Source organism: Taeniopygia guttata, chromosome 1A, assembly GCF_048771995.1.
Source record: "Taeniopygia guttata chromosome 1A, bTaeGut7.mat, whole genome shotgun sequence".
Classification (NCBI taxonomy): Eukaryota; Metazoa; Chordata; class Aves; order Passeriformes; family Estrildidae; genus Taeniopygia; species Taeniopygia guttata.
The window spans coordinates 71,209,793-71,227,498 of record NC_133025.1 but is presented as its reverse complement, the minus strand read 5'-3'; the positions used below and the strand labels follow the sequence as shown (position 1 = coordinate 71,227,498).

The 17,706-nt window shown below is 39.0% G+C and overlaps 1 protein-coding gene across 8 annotated transcripts in view; it reads right to left on the bottom strand.

Annotated features, from left to right (window-relative positions):
- The window catches only part of LOC115493495 (potassium voltage-gated channel subfamily KQT member 1-like), a 315,875-nt gene that overhangs the window by 219,132 nt on the left and 79,037 nt on the right, over positions 1–17,706 (bottom strand). Inside the window, exon 1 of one of the 8 annotated variants that reach the window (XM_072923928.1) lies at positions 1,493–7,155. The exons of the other annotated variants lie outside the window; for them this stretch is intronic. The gene's annotated coding sequence lies outside the window, so the exon portion shown is untranslated. Of the gene's footprint in view, positions 1–1,492; positions 7,156–17,706 lie in introns of those variants that run through there. 8 annotated transcript variants of the gene reach the window in all.

Genomic DNA, 17,706 nt, shown 5'->3' with positions numbered 1-17,706 from the left:
TTAGATGATTTTCCCTGGGACACAGTCTTGTATAACTTCAGATAAAAACAGCTGGAACACAGAGGAGTTCAAGTGTGAAATGGACTTTGGACTTTTAATACAATTTGATCAGGAAGCTTATAATTCTTGCTATATGGAATTCTTAAGTCTTAGTGAAACAAACTAAAATATACCCCTCTGGAATTTGTTTGATTTGGTTTATTTTTTTTTTCATTAGAACCGATTATTTTTCTTGTACTGCTATTTTGCCTCAGCCAGAATTGAGGAGCTATATTCAATGAGCATTTTATCTTTGTGAGATCTCTTGGAATAAATATTTTCCCACAGAGGCAATCTAGTACACTGAATTGTTGAGGAATTATTAAAAGAACAGAAGTCATAAGGAACAATGGAAATTTCACAGGCAATTCACAGCCTTTGCACTAAAACACCAGTTGAAGAGCCAGATGTATTAAAGAAATCCCAGTCCACAAGGCAGAAGTCTGAATATGAAGTCTGCAGTCTGGTCTCCTGGTTTTGTATATTTTACAAACGTCAAATTGAGCCCAAAAGCAAGTGCACAAAATGAAGCATTGGACTAGCAGTTTAAAAGGTGAGAATCCACTTATGTTTTATGTTTATTTTGCTTTCTAGTCTTAAAGTTATAGTTATTGGCTTGTAAGCCATGTATAAAAACAAACACTCATCCAAGATAAATATTAATGATTATAAATACAGGATTTCACAATAATTTGATTAACCCAATAATTAACAAACAAATACTCATCCAAGAGAAATATTATTAATTATAAATACAGGATTTCACAATACTTTGATTAATCCAATAAATTAACAAACCATATCAATCTGGTACAGTGGGTATATAACCTAAAAAAAAGGCTGAATAATTCAATTATGTATTTTAAACCCTACCACATATATGACCAAGTCATACAATATAAATCAAGATGAAAATCTTACTTTCTGTGTTCTTCATTCAGAGTTTGTCAATAACATTATGCAAATGCAAAGTTTGACTTCAGAATATTGCTGAACAGAGCAGATACTGATTCCTGACTGAGGTCCACTTTGAAATTTCACACAGTCTGAGCTTTCCATCTTTGATTAATGATTTGGATGATATTTACAATTAATTTTATTATTTGATCTAGACAGATGAAATCACATTTATTCAACCTGGAATGAATTTAAATTATGGGTCTTCTCAAAGGTGTAATGCCACCCAAGCTCTGGCCGAAAAGATCAGATCCTGTTGCCTAATTTGGAATCAACACACACCTCTGAGCTACAAAGCCATATTGACAACGTTTGATATGAACGTTTAAGGAATTTGTGATTGAGGAAAAATGGCAAAATGAGCTTTCAACATTGGGGCTGTAAACAAAAATTCTATTAATAAAACAACACTATATTTCTCACTGTTTTGGAGGGAAAGAAGAGGTAGAAAAAGGAAACTTAAGAAGCAATATTTTCTTTTTTAAAGTGAACAGACCTGACATTTCTCAGAGAGTGGCTGAGCACCTCATTCAAAAAGCACAGAGTCCCCCAGCACCAACACACGTTGGCTTCCACTGCAGAATGCCTTCCTACCACACTGCAGATTCACTGGACTTCCTCCTGGGAAGCGCAGCTTTCTTCCCTAACAATGGCCCAACTGGCTTTCATAACAGAGATAAATGCTCCCTGCTGTGAATTGTAAAAGAAAAACATGTCAAACAACCAACAATAAAAAGAAGCACAGCCAAAAGACTGCCTTTTCCTGTTTTTATTTGCAGCACAGAGGAAACCGAGCACGTGAACTGCACTTGGCTCCTTACAAGTCAAAATATCATTTATTTTAAATGAGAAGAGAAAAAAATGCAACTCATTTCTGACCCCTTTTTCACTCTGAAGTGCAGACATGAAAACTGAACCCATTAGCACTTAGTTTCCAGAGGTTATAATGGAACCTCTGAATGTGAAAGTCATATGCTTGGTTAAAAATAATTTTGAAAAAGAGAATATTTTTTGAGTTAGGATTTTTCCACCCTTTTAAAAGCTTTTAGAGTATGAGTGATAAGGACATCCAGCTGCCATTCTGAAGATCCCATGGTATTTTCTAGTTTTATTTTCTTTGCTCTTACTGACAAAAGATCACTGCTTAAGCTCCCTTTCTCTTTCATCCCATCATGTGTTTTCTTTCTGCTGCCCTGCATACTTCTCTTCATTGCCTTTTCCCCCAACTAACTTTTAATACCCTACTAGTTTTATTTTGATGTCTTTAGATAATTAGATTGGTGAAATTCCCTTTCTTGCTGTCGTTCTTACCTGCTTAAACTGAGATGTCAGAAATTATATTTTTTTGTATTGAGCATGGATGAATCTGCAAATTATTATTTAACATTAGACCTCAGCCTGGGTTAAATTGTGCAGAAAATGGTCAAAGAGATCAAATGCACCCATTGCCATGGCTGAAGACAACCCAGGTTTATGGTACGGCCCTGAATAACTTTTGATGAGCAGGTAAAAAAGTGTAATTTGGAAACTGAACAGCTGTTTACAGTGCCAAGAGTCATTCTGATAACAGTGAGCTTCTGACAGTCCTGCTTGGACAGAGTGAACACTACTTTTTGTTAGTGCCTTTCCTCAAGCAAAGATCTCTTCTGTTCTCTTTTTCTTTTCCTCTTGTTTGTTACCTGTATCAGACTCCTGGAAGGAAATCCTGCTGCACATGCAGCAGACCCACATTATTAAGTTTTTCCAGGAGCACCAGTGCACAGACAGGAAACCTGACACCTCCATGTCTCAGAACACTTAACTGAACATGCCTAGACTTACTCCACAGCATGTATTTGGGTGCATCTGACTCACTAAACATATAGAATGAATTTTTCCATGAGATCTGAGGAATTCTAAGCCACAGGTGCCGGGAAGGCAGGCAAGTATCACTGGGTACCTCTTCTATTTTTCTTAAAGTACTGGCAGGTGATGAGGCTGGACAGACTCTTTATTCAGTATGTCCTTAGGTGGGAATTCTGCTGGTGAGAGATGGTGATGCAAAGACTGAATCCTCCCAGGGGCCTCTGATGTTCAGCATTTCCATGTGGTACTTTGTGTTAGCTGAGATTCTGACTGCAATGAGTCCATTGCTGCTGGATTTCAAAAGGGCAAAAATAACAGCGACTTCTTCTCGTGTTGCTGTTTGTGTACTACTTCTTAACACTCCCTTGCCCCATGTTTAAAGCCAGCACCTCGCACCTGGAAGTTAAGGGGATCTTAACCATGAACCCTAAATCTCTCAGAACATAAGAAGGTTCCTCACTCATTCTCATGGTGGATGACTGTGCTTTGGGAACAGAAGGCACCAGACTTGGTCTCTGTTTGTAAAAGTGACAGTCTAGACGAGCACAAATTGTGAGATTAGAAACAATAGATTAGAGAATGCAAGCTGTTTGCTACTCTAATAAGGATGATTAGACTGTGAGGAGAATGGGAGCGGTCACGAGAACAGCAAGAGAGAAGAGTCACAACGAGAGGCCTCGAATGTGTGGTTATCAGGAAGGCTGCTTCCACCCTGCTCTGGTTTCTGTTAACAAGACCCCAGCTTGGAGCCCATCTGAAGACTCTGAAATATAAATGCATTAAGGTACATTAGCTGCTATGGCTATAAAGAACCTTGGAGTCATGACATTATCAGATACATAGGACAAAGAACAGATTCTTAGAGCAGCCAGAGAAAGCAAACAATTAATTACAAGTATAGCCTGCCCACATGTTGCTCTTCCCAGACCTGAGCCCAACATAAAAGCTTCAAAAGGCATAAATTAGATTTTAAGATGCTCCTAACCAAGGAAGATGCCAAAACTCACTTCCATTTGATGTAGAATTAAGTATTCTGCAAAGCACAGTCATATACTATTAGTGCATGGTGTAGAGAAAAAAGTAGTTAACTTGGAAGCTTAATGATGATTACAATTTCTGTGTCATTGCAGAAGATCTGGGAAAAGAAGTGGATGCTGGAGGATCTCTTGAGCCACTGTACTCAGACTGGGGTGGGAAAGGGTAGAAAATGGGCAAAGAATAAAACAAATTTTGAGATGGCTGAAATTTTCTTTCTCCTCAAGTCACAGCTGTCAAATAGTCCATATGGAATCTTAGAATTGTTGTGATATTTAGGATGAGATTTTTTGCATTATTAGGTCAAACGTTAAGGACTGCTATTGTTCTGAGTATTCTCACAGTTATATGGGTCAATACTGACTACCTGCTTGTTCACACACTGGATTTCTGACCATTCCAATGAAAAAGAATCATACCCTGTCTTTCTGAGGTTTTATATCCAATCACAGCAGCAATGGTGGATATGTTTAAATGAATGGGGAGTCTCCAGCTGTCACTAGTGAAGACCAAGAGCAGTTTTTTTCCAGGTACAAATTAAGATCTTTTTTTTTCATTTTAATAAGGACTGTCAGTCCTTATTACCACATTTTACTGAACTGGGGCCAAACATGAGCTCTTGGAAACGGTACCAGTCAGAAGGATGTCCTCATCTCTACCATAAAGTTCAGGTTGCAATTTTTAAATTCAGTGAATAGATGTAAATAAACATCCCCCTGTGAAGGAGGGGAAAGAAGCAGCTGGCTGGATTACATTGCACTTGAGATTAGAAATGGAAAATCAGTGAAAATAAAGGCAAAATGGTTAATTTACCTTATCAGTTTTTGTATGCCAACAAAGAGAAAGACTGAGACTTGAGAATTTTAAAAATATATCAGACTTTTAACAGTCTTTTTTTTTTTCAAAAGCCATGTACAATATGTGGCCTTATTTTACTGCATATCTTCTCTGTTTTTATTAATGGTTATTTAAAATCTCAGTCTGTCATAGTTGTGGTTCTCCAGCAATCTGACAAACTGTGTAGCAATACTGCCTGCACTTTGTTTCTTTTCACAGCAGAACCACAGAAAAAAATGTTTATAATTGACCGTGCAGTGACACACAGTTGCCACGTATTTGTTTTATTTTGCATGAGTTATCTGCACTGTGTGCTGTTTCATGTTATATGTATAGCTGCATTCTCCTGTTCCCAGCTCAGATCTGCTCCAAAGGGACAGATTCTGTTGATATCTGTGCCTACAGCCCAGAAACAGTCCGTAGTTCAGCACAGCACTTAAGGACAAAAATAGCCTCTTTGTTACTCAGCAAAGCAAATTATTTCAGTATGCAGATGAGCATTATGCTGAAAGTGGATGGAATGGTTATTAACTGGTGCTAAAATTGTGGTGAGTTGCATTTTTTTGCCTAGGCAATGGAGGAATTAAAAGGAGACCCTGCAGATTCAGCTGCAATCAAATTGTTGGTGAAAACTTAGAAAGAGAGTAGTTCTCTCAGCTCTATTTTCCTCTACTTTCCTCTGTTTTCCACAATAAACTCTTTTGTGGTAGACTCAAAAAATTGAAGGAAAATGGGTCTGTAACCCAGAACACCTTTTTGTGTGTTCAAATGCACAGACACACTTATGTTTCAACTGTGCTTATAAACTGGCATTTTCCAGCATGTGGGAAACCAAGTGACTGTAAATGCATATTTTGCTTATTTAAACCAGTCCCTTATTACCCATCTATATTTAAAAATGGAATCCTTTTATTTAATATCACATCCAGCAAAAAACACAAACGCATAAGAACCATGCTGTTCAGTATTGTTAAAATTTATTTCCATCACAGATTTTCCCTCTTTTTGCTGTTCTGGTCTTTTGGCCTTTGACAGAAATGAGGGCAAGCCTCCCTTTTCCATGACTTTCCATATGGTTCAGAGAGATCCAGAGAAGAGCAAGAGGGATCTGTCATTTTTATTGCTCTGAGTCCACCAGAGGGTTTCGGAGAGGCAAAAGTTCCTGGAGGGATGTAAGTGAGGAGAGGAGGATAGAGCATGATGGAACAGAGAAGATTTACCCAGCCTGGAGAGAAGCAGAACATGCAAAAAAAGAATTGTGCTCTGTAAAGAAAAATAAGCAGGTTTGGGAAAAGCATGAAAGGCCAGAAGAGAAGTTATTTAGGTGTTTTGCTCTTGAAGATTAAGGAGTTGGCACTGAAGTGTGCAGGAATGCAGAAGCAAGAATTTCAAGTGTTTATCACATGGTTCGAGCCATGAGGGGACTGTGAGCAATCTGAGGAGCAAAGAGCAGTGTGAAGCATCAATATGTTACAATATTAGCCAACAGCAGGAAGATCACTTCAGAATAAGGAATATACTTTTTGGACATCTAACTATGCCAAAAAAAGCATTCTCCTAGGGATCCTCACATTTCTGGATGGAAAGGATCGTTGGGAGTGCATCAAGGAATATCTCCAAGACTTACCTTTCTTCAGTTACCCCCTTAATGAAATATTTCAGTGGGATCCTGTCCACTGTTATTCTGAATATTGTTACAGGACCTAGGGCCCCTGTAACAGGGTCCAGAAAAGCATTTCAGCCAGGGCACAGCACACACATTCTGACATTTGCAGCGCAAGGGTTTATTGTTGATAACAGAGAGCAGGAGAGGAAGGGAGGGAAAAATCTCTCTGCACAATGCAAGCCAGAAAATGTATGGAATGAAAACTCAGACACATCTCAGAAACATGAGAGAAGATCAGATTAAGCTAATCTTTTCTTTGCAATTTTTAAAAAATTTACATTTTGAGACATCATTTATTCCTTGGGTTAAGTACACTGGCTTAATAACTTGAGATAGAATACTACATTTAGACTGACCTACAGATGGGTAGAAAATGTTTTATATTACTTATTCCAGCATAATAGTAATCTTAAATGTATCCTTTCACTGCTCTAATGATGTTGTTATTATTTTTATATTTATGTTATTATTTTTATAGCAGGTGGTTTAAAAATTAATATGCCAATTAGTCACTAAACTTGGATTTCAGTATTTTAAGTATGGCAGGATACAACAGTGTGTTTTTGATCCCTTGATGGATAAGAATATACCAAATATGTAGTAAAATCCATAGTTTTCAGTAAACATATAATAATTGTGAAGCTATAATTCTTCTTCCTCCTTATGTCTCATTATTCACATGAAATAAAACGTTACTGGAGGTTACTGTTAAAGTACTGAAAAAAGATGGAATAAATACAATTAGAACAGTTTACCATAAAATTTGAAGATTTCCCAAACTTTTGCAAGGGAAGAAAATGAGAAAATGAAAAAAAAAAAAGAAGAGGTTGGAAATTATTTAACTAGCTCTAGACCTAGCTCTACAATTGTTAACTCCATTTTTTAAATTCCATCCTCCCTCAAAGCACATTTCTCATTTTATTTTGATAAATTGTCCAAGCAGCGCAGACAACTATTCACAAAGTCCTGGTATTGCTGATAGAAAACCCACCCACAAGAAGAGGTAAACTTTATGCTCTAACATCTATTACTGGAGAGTGCAATGACCTCACCTAAGCCCACATGGGTTACCTCGTAATTAGTGCAAGGCATTATTGTAAGGGTTAGCAGATCACAGCCCGATACCCCAGAGCTTAGGCTGTTTATTAGATCTTGCCTTGAGCCCCGGGGGAATCCACAGCGACTTCTCCCCTCAGCCGCAGACTTTGTGGAGTCTCTGCAGCCTGGGAGTTGGGTAAACCCAGGATTCCCAAGATCCTTGGAAAACTCTGTTTTGCTTTGGTTTTAAATCGCTGATTATGCAACAACACAAAATGTGATCAGTGCTGCAGCTGGTGGGGTCACCTCTCTGCCATACCTAAAAGGCCATTTTCAGATTGTAGAGGAGCAGGCTTTAAAAACAATTATTTCAGGCGCAAAGAGAGCACTCATCAAGGAGCAGGAGCAAGAGTATTTCACTTGGAGCAAGGGCAGCTCCTTCCCACACACCCGTGCCAGTGCCGGTGACCTGCCCACCCCCACCATGGCATCCCTGCTCAGCTCTGCTGATACCTTAGGTTAGAAGTTTTTCCATTCTTCTTTGGTGTGCAGCTTTAGGTTTATATCAAGTGTTACTAGGATCTTTTCACAGGGTGGTGAATACAAAACAGTCTTATTTTAGCTGGACACTCAAGAAAAATCTCTCCAAATTTCTGGCCCAAAGCATAAACAATACAAAAAGAGGAGGGTGAGCAAGCAAGCAAGGAGGATGAAATTTGATAATTTGAAGCTATTACTGGGCAGTTAAATCATATATGCAAATGGACTAAAACTTATAAAAATGTGAGATTTCATGACCAAGCCCTCTTGGTCTTCTCTCTTTTACTCCCACCTTGGAGCCATCCCGGCAGAGCCACAGCTGTGGCTCCAGTACTGCCGGGGTGTGGCCTTTGAAGGCACTTCAATAAATATCCACTTCATTCCTCTTAACTCCATCCAGCCTCTGTTCCAGCTGCTTAAGGCATCACTGCCAAACCTCCCTGTCCCGATCTGTGACACCCTTGGTCTTCCAGCCTTGGGGCTCCCCAAAAGCTCCTTTCTGCTGTACCCCGAGCTCCCCATGTTGCTCTGGCCCAGCTGCTGATCCCTGGGCACCCCTGGGCCCCTCCAGCCTCTGTAAACGAGCCTCTGTCCTGACCTGCAGCCACCCTTCCACTGGGATCCAGGCCCTCCTCCAAGCAGAGCCTGCCACTCATTCCAGACCTCTGCCTAGGGGGCTTGGAGGAATTTCTCCTCCTTTTTTTGCTGTATGTGAGGGAAGGTAGGGAGGGGGAAGAAAAGGGATGTTTTTAAAGCTTAATAGAATCAATTAAGAATTTAAAGAATACATTTTATAACATGTTATGAAAACAACGGCTTTGCTCTTGTTCACCGCAGCAAAATCACATGGAATGACACTTTTTGTACTTGTGGGAACACAAAGTGGATTGAAATAGAAGGAAAGAGCACATAGGAAAGGATTAGTAAGAAGCAATCAAAGATCCTGATAGGCAAAAGAAAAACAGAAATTACTCTGTGTGCAGTTGGAGGTGCAGCCCTGCACAGCTCAGCCCTGCTCCCTTGGAGAATTCCCTGCTGATTTCCCACATTCAGCATTTTGCTCTCCCCCCTCATTCTGTATCCTTGCCCACACGGGCCATAACCCACCAAATCTGATGTGTTGAGTCTCCCTGAGCCCAAGGAGATGGGTTCACGTGTCTAGAACTTCTGAAAAATTACTTGTGTGAGAAGACAGGCAAATTCAAGGATTCAAAATTTGAGTATTAAACCATGAAGTGATTGAGACAGAGATTTTTAATTTTTGTCTGTAGAGTTTCATTTAAAAAGGTGCAGCTACAGTTATACTGCCTTGAATTGTATTAATGTGCAAGATGACAAACCTTAAATGCAAAATCTACTACTAATGAGTAACTTCTGTTTCTTTCTTCTAAGGCTTTTGTAAACCCTTGCCCTACAATCTTAAAATCTTAGTGTTCCCAGTCTGGATTTTTTTTCCCCCTCTGATCAGTATCAGCGTTTAAAATATTTATTTTGTGTTAATTTCTTACAGCTGTAGCATCCTCTTTCCCTCTGAAACAATGTGGGTTGAACACCCCCTCACTCTTTTCCCCCTCCTGACCTGCTCCAGGCTTTTAGTTTCTTCACATCACCAGGAACATTTGTTTGCTGATAGTTGTTTTTTTAATCTTTAACTGTGTACATTTAGGAAGAGTCATGCAAGCAGTAACTTTCTGTGAATTGTTTCAGATTCATTAAATGTTTATACTTCCCAAATTTATGTCAAGGCCACAGGTTGAAATTACCCTGATGATTTTGCTGACTGGTCTATTTGGTGACTTGCTGGAAGCATCATCTCCTAGTTCAGATACAAGTTATCAATCATTAGAGACAAAAATGCTTATTCAGAAATTTAAAGGATTTTTAGGATAGCCCTGTAGTTTACAACATGATACACTGGGTGGAAAGTAATTTTAGATATGTATGGATCTTGCTGGGCTGAGCCAAAAAAGGAAACGTGTTTAATATCTGCAAAATTACTTTAAAAAATAAAATTTACATATATTTCTAAGTCAAAATTTAAGTCAAAATGTTTGTGTTAGTACTGAAAAAAATATTTCATAAAAAACTTTGGGTTTAATTTAGCCAAAAAGAAATTAATTCTACCTGATTTCAAGAATAATGTAAGTAGAACCAAAACCACATGTAATCTGCAATATCTAATCAGACATAGCTACAGGTGATCTTCCCTCAGTTTAGACTGTGATTCTATTTTTGGATTAGGTTCCTAGACTTTGAGTTCTAACTACAGTATGGGAAAAAGAGCTTTTTGGTGGTTTTTGTTTTGCTTTTGGGTTTTTGTTGTTGCTTGTTTTTTGTTTTGCTTTGGTTGTGGTTTTTAAAAGTGTTTTTTATTTTAGCAAAGTATGTCCACGAGCAGTATGCATTGGGTTTTAAAGGGAAAACAGAACTGATTAAAAAATCTTCACCTTTAAATGTATCAACAGTAGGGGGAAATGGACTCATTAAAAGAATTGGAATCCTTTATTTTATAAACTGTAAAATAGTTAAATGCAGAGAGAAGCATGACACACGAGATAATGGATTAATTTATAATTAATTCCATGAAAAAGGCCTAGTTAAAATAGGTGTTCACCACATCTAAAAGAGCATTTAGAAATGGCAAGACAGCAAGAGAGAAGATCTCAAACTAGCTAGGAGATACTGATGGTACATATTGTGAAACACAATCCTTGAGATTCCAAGGTTTAGATTTTCCTTTTCCAGCAGGATAGAGTACCAAGGATGTGAGCTAGGGCAGGAGAGCCCAGGAGGAATTCCAGCACAGACAGCTAAGACAGCTCCAGGAGTGAAAGCTGTCCCTCCCACCATGCACCCAGCAGCTCCAGGAATATTTGACACTTTTCTGGGTCAGTGCCAGGGATCCTGGCCCTGGGTTGTACCAAATCCTTGCATTGTGAGGTAAGGAATTACAGTTCCTCACCTTCCCTTCTCTGTCCTCCTGTGTCATCAGGTTCTGCCTGACCCACACTTAGCAAACTGTCTTGGTTTGAAAAGGTGTCTTGGTGTCTGCTAAGGAAGGCAGAAGCCTCCCATGAATGGAAAATGTAAACCCCCCTCCCTCCAAATTATTATAATTTTGAAATTAAAAGGCTCTCAGGCAAAGATATATGAATAGGAATAACCATTCTTTACTAGGAAAACTAAAAATACAAATGCAATAGTAGAAACATCAACAAAAAATCACTGACAGAGTCAGGATACAACCTGACACTCTGTGGGTCAGGGTGTTGGCAGCACTACAATTGAAATGGTGGCTGCAGCACTCCTGCAGTGCCAGCTGTGGTTCTCTTGGAGCAGTGATCCTGTAGAAGGTCCTGTGGTGGTGGAGATGGGGCTGGTCTTCTTCTGAGAATCCAGTGGAAAAGGCACCTGCTGCTTTGGGAATCCAGTGGAAAAGGCTGTCCTGGTGTCCCAAAATCTCAGATTATATCCAGTTAGGAATGCTTGGCTCCTCCCCCTGGGCAGTGCATCTCACAATGGTCTGATGTAATTTTTATCAGCCGTGCAGGGACACTCACTGGCCCTTTAAAGCAGATGTCTCCTCTAGGGAGGGAGGATTGGTTTGTGGAAGAGATAAAGAAAACTGCCCAATTAACAGAAGATAACTGCCACACCTCTAACAGATGGCAAATAAAATACACACATTGCCTTGCAATCTGGGATACAAACTAAAGGAAATTATTCAAGCTCAACCCTGTTCTTACTCAGCTGGTTTTCATGAGAGTTTTGTTTTGGAAAACTCCCTCCATGCAGTTTTCCTCTTCACAGTGCTCCTATGAACCTGACACTGTCTTGATTTCCACAACACCAGGTGAGACAGTCCTGCTCCACTCCTGCTGCAGGAATAGCAGCAAAGCCACGGGTCCAAGCAGGGACCTTTGGAGAGGGGCAGCACCCACCCACCCAGCTGCAGGCTGTGATCCTACATCTCCAAAGAGATGACCCTAAGTGACTTAAACTACTTTATGAAGGTGTGGTGCATTCCAAAGATCCCAGAAACTTGGTGAATGCAGGGCCTCAATGTGAAAAATGCAATTTTTTCATCACTGAAGGGGAAAAAAATAAAGATGTGCTGCCATCACAGGTGCATCTGAAGGAGAGATGTAGCTGGGCAGTTCATCACATCAACTTAACAAGGGCTTCAATCCGTCTGGCATTACCCTCCCACAGTGCACAGTGAGAATGTAGGTGCAAAAAGGTGCAGGCTGGGTTTTAAACAAGCTGCTGATTTCTTTATTTGCCTCCCCAGAGTTTGCAGTGGCCCTAACACAAACCTCACTGAGCACAACCAACACGGGAGGATGGGGGAAGGGACGGGGAGAAGCAGTCATGGTAGGGATTGTGTGACTAAAATGAGGTATTGAATTTCTGGGTTTCACAATGAAACACTCCAGGACAAATGAGGTGCTGAAGCAGGATTTATAATTCATTGAGTAATAGGATTTTGTACTGTTTCGCAGGATTAGGCATGTTAAAGAAAGACCTATTTATTTCAGCCTGACAATGGATGAGAAAAGTGTATAGTGCTCTTCGTTGTTATTTTAAGCAATTTACAGGATTACTCACTGGAGGAGGCCCTGTGCTGCCCTATCTGCAGCGTGTCACAGTAATGGTGATATTTGGATAATTGCAGTTTTTTCCATACAGTTTCAGAATCCCAGCAGTTGAAGGATCAAAGGTGTGAAGGTTGGTGGAAGGGAGGAGGGAGGGAAAAGAGGGATGTCAGGGAGAAACAGCAGAAACCAATTTAAACACTCCCTTATTAGGCCCATGACCTCAGTGACCTCAGCCTGCCAAGCCTTTGGGACAGCATGTTCTGTGACTTAATGGTTTTTTTCAGGGGTTTTATGCTAAAGTGCTGACTGTGCTTTCTCCAATGATGTCTGCCACTGACATGGGGACTGAAACCTCTCTTGCAAAGTAGTTGGAGGGGGAAATTGTTTTTCTCTAACACTCAGGATGAGATTTCCTGTTACAGACATTATTTTGTTCCCTCCTGCTCCTTTCTTAAAAAAAAAAACAAAACAAACAAACAAACAAGATGTTCAGGTTTCTGACTTTTGCCTTTCTTAATATTTGACATTTTTCATGCAGTTGGTTATTTCTGTTGGCCAATGTGGAAATAAAACTATCAGGACATCCAAGCTAGGGTTTCAGAGTGAAAGGCACGTGCAGAGCAAGTGGGACTTTTCCCAGCAGCGTTTGTTCTTAAGCAAATGTATGAAACAGCAGCTGCTATCAGGAAAAGCGCTCAGGTCAGGGAAGAGAAGCTGAAAGCCAGATTATTCCCTGGGAATCTGAAATGCAGCTAAATTATACCAGTATTAGTCCTTCACAATAAAAGTTTTTAATTGTGACCACTTTCTTTCTGAATTTAAAACATCCAAGGCAGTTTTAAAAACTCAAATCCTTTCTCTCCAGAAACTCAGATGGCCAAACTCCCCTGCCAATTAAGTTAAAGAAATCTGTGGAAATCTGCAGAGGTTGCATAATGCTCAGCTCTAGGCAATTTTAACCCAGAAAATAAGCCCCCAGTGGCATGATCACTTTACTCTCAAAACCCTTGAGCTCTGCTTTGAGCAGCAGAATATCCATGTTTCTTCTGGAAACCCCATTATTGCTGAAGAAACTGGAAAACTAGGTGCCTAAACTAGGATGACTTTCTGCTGAACACTGAATCACAGATATAATAGGCAGAAAATGAAAATCTGCTTTTTATGCTTCTTAGTAGATGGAACATGAGGCTATTTAGAGCACGAAAAAAATGGGTAATGGAAAACAACAAGAATCTTTAAAATCTTTATGACAGACTCATTTGCTGGACTGAGGTGTTCTTGCATTAAACCACTGGCATCTATTCTATTTGCAGAATGGAGTGACAACTCTGGCGGGCACCTACCTAATTTCCCTTCCTCCCTAAAGGAAGGGCAAAATCCATTAAAAATCCTCGGAAGAACACAGGAATTTTTGTACATGTAACTATTCTAAGCAGCACCTGCAGAAGGTTATTAGATTCTCATGGTTTCCACAGAAAGAACTGAATTGTCATGAAGTCAGGAACTTTCTGGTCTTGTGGCAGCAATAAAAAAAAAACTGCAAGTTTTGTTCTTCTCACCATTTGAAAGGAGATAATAAATATTTGACAATGCTAACCATCACGTGGCACAATTAATTAGGAAACAATCTCTTGAAAATTGGCCATTAGTGCAGGCAGAGACACAACAGAGGGGGGTCAATAATCTAACAAAATGGTCATTAGCAGCAGTTTAAATACTTTGATTTGACTGGATCCTTGCTAGAAACCAAACCAGCAGGTAACCCAGCAATGAATAATGAAAATGAGGTTATAAAAATATATTAATGCAATCTGACAACAAACACTAATCCGAAAGACAGGACTAATTATTTTGGACCACAGCTCTGAAGACTGTCAGAATCATATTTTTTGCTCAGAAAATGTTTTGTTGAGGTGTGAAACCCTTTTTCAAACCAGAATTATGCCTCAGAGAATTCCTGGGAGGTGAATGTGCCAGGATTTAAAAGTAGTCTGTATGCTGACCATGACATAGAGAAGCAGATAAAAAGCAAACTTGGGCACTCATGGATGTGCTTGTTTACAGGCATGAGATCAGAGCTCTGCAGTAGCTCATGAACATTTACTCTTGTGACCTCATGGACAGTCCCATGGTGTTCCATGACTTTCTCAGAGTTTCACACCACAGGCAGCAAGGCATTGTGTAGGAATTGCTGGAATTCCAGCTCCCAGGGCTCATGAAAAATGTGTGTATGATGTCTGCGATTCAAAACTTGGAATAAAATATGAAAGAATTGAAAATTAATCATAATAGTGCAACATTTTGTGAGATTTGAGGTTTCTGGCTTGCAGTTTTGGAATGTTTTGTAATGGCAATCCTGGCTTGCAGTTTTGGAATGTTTTGTAATGGCAATACTGGGTGAATTTTTAGCTGGACTGCACCTTAGATGCAATAAGAAGTCTATAGGTAAATTATGAGAGGCAGAAGAGCTGCCTCTCATAATTGTTTTTGGTTTTTTGCAGCAACTTCAAATTGCATTTAGAATCCAAACTGAAAAACAGCCCCACCGTGTCATATTTCTTTAAAGGGTACATTTTAAATGTCACTTTAGAAGTCATACTATGAGATTAGATTTTTAGACTTTACATTTTTAATCTATTTCAGCATATAAAAACTGTTTGTAGATAATTAATCTATTAGTACATAATTTAATCTATTTCAACATATAAAAAATTATTAGTACCCTATGCTTGATGTTCTGAGGAGCATCCACCTTTCAAAATGTTTTATTCTGATTAATTCTGACAAGTGACTAAAAGTGGTTAGCGAGAAGACAACCAAATCCATCAAAATAATGTTGAAAAATAACCCTAAACAATTATTCACTTTTGCCCCATTTGTGCTGTCAATCGTTTATGCTCAAAAGCAGACTGAGAGGTCACATCTGAAATGTATTTTCTATCCAGTTGTTAGAAAGAGCAATTATCAACAACACAGATATGTTCAATCACCTACAAAATAATGTAAGAATCCTGTGAGATTTGCTTTAAGGAGGATCAAGGTGATTTTAAATCAATGATCCCATCAGAAATGAGCTGATGTCTGCATGCTAGGCAGCTGCCCACGTAATTTATCTGCTCACAGTCTTTCCAGTCATTGTCTTTTATACTTTTATACCTGGAGCTATGTTTTAACACACTGATTGTTTAACTTGCATTATTTTACAACACTTTGGATTGCTACTTTATTTAAAGACATTATTTTAATAGCACACAGCATGTGAATAATGTTGGCAGGATTTGGCCAGTTCTCCAAAGAAAAGATTCTACTATTCTTATGGAGTGAGGAATAAGGTTTCTCAGTAGTACCCTGAAGTAATCTGTGAACAATTCTTGAGCTCAGCAAAGCTCAGTACCAAACCCTTCTTTTTTAATGATAAAACAATAATGAAATAGGTGGCAAAAAAACTGAAGAATGACTGCAAATGTTTCAATTAGTTCTGCTTAGGTATCATAACATTCATAATTCTCAGAGCCAACAGTTCCCAAGGATTAGCTCTGATAGATACAACTTGTTCACAATATTTGCTAAAAAATCTGGTATTTCAGTTCTGCAAACTCGAAACACCTGTCTACATAGTCAAAGCAAATTCATTACAAATCAAAATTGACTGCAAGGCAACACAAGAGTAGAATGCTAGTTCAAATGCTTTAAAATACTTAAAAAGCAAACTAGGAAAGGCTTTTGAAAAGTACATTAAACAGGTCTTAGAACAAAAACAAAGTGTATTTTAAATGTGGATATTAGGAAGCCATTTGTTACGAAATAGTAACTAAAAAGGGTGTAGAATATTAATTTTCCACTGCTGTTACAAGTAGTTTAAAGCCTTGCAATGTCCAAAGGATGTGTAAAGTCTCTCTCCCACTACAGGAAAAGGAAAAAGAATAACACCATGGCCATGGTAAAAGAGCAGAGTCACGTGAGTGCAGCTTGCCATGACAGTACAGGAACATGTCCCACAGGCTCCACAGCAGAACTGAGAGTTTTATCTTGTTCAAATACTTCCATGTCCACAAAATCCCAGTAGGAAGAGGCTCAGTTCTGTGATGCCCCCAAAGCCTTAATTCTGTCACGCTCCAGGCTGGGCTGGTATCAGTTTGAAAAGGCAATTAATGTCATGAAAGTGGGCAGCACTGGGATTGCAACAATCTGTTCAGGAGAGTAGATTTCCTTTGCTGGGAAAGAGTTAACATTTAGTCTCCTCTAAAGTGCCATTTATGTCCTCTCTTGTTTTCCATCCTGTCTAACACAATGACACCTTGGTGTCCAGAAACACAAATGACAAGCAAAATTATCCCTGGTGAAAGGCTTATATTTATTATGGTTCCCCCCACCCCCTCCACTGGTTACAGTGCAGAGTTTATAAGAATTTGTAAGAGAACACATCAGTCCCCATGCACAGCTGAAACAGCATGTATTCCAAAATGCAGAGACCTGTTTGTTCTTTCCACGCCTTGGAAATCTGCAGTAGGATATTTTCTCTCATGACAGGATGACACACAGCTTCAAGATGTCATATTTCTTTAAAATGTCAGCTGAGGTACTCAGCATCATCAGTCATTTTTAAAAATGTTAGTCCTCCTCCCTGGGACACTGGCTGCAGCTGAGTCCACCCAGGAAGAAATCTGGTTCCCTGTTAGAATTAAACACATTGTGTTTCTGCAGTAATGACAGTGGATACTGGACTGGCTTTCCTAAATGTAACAAATGCTTGTCCACTTAGCTTTGACCTTCTTACCTCACAGGAATCGTAATTTGTTATTAGCCAATCAAGAGACATTTCTGTCATTCAGAATTTAAAGACAAAGATTTGAAGAAAACTTTGTGGTTTTGATTTGTTGTCGTTGGGTTTTTGTTCTTTTGTTTTGGTTTTTTGTTTGGTTTTTTTTTCTTTTGGGGTTTTTTTTGTTGGTTTTTTTTTTTGTGGAAAGAAGGCAGTTTAATTTCACCTACTACTTTGAGGAAAAATACTGTACAATTGCATTATGGCAGATGTAAATACCCATTTAAAAAAATTCAATATTGAAATTTGTACCAAAACAAAGGCATTAAATCCAGGAAATAAAAAGAGTATGGTTAAAAAGGATGACTATATTTTCAGTGTTTCTGATT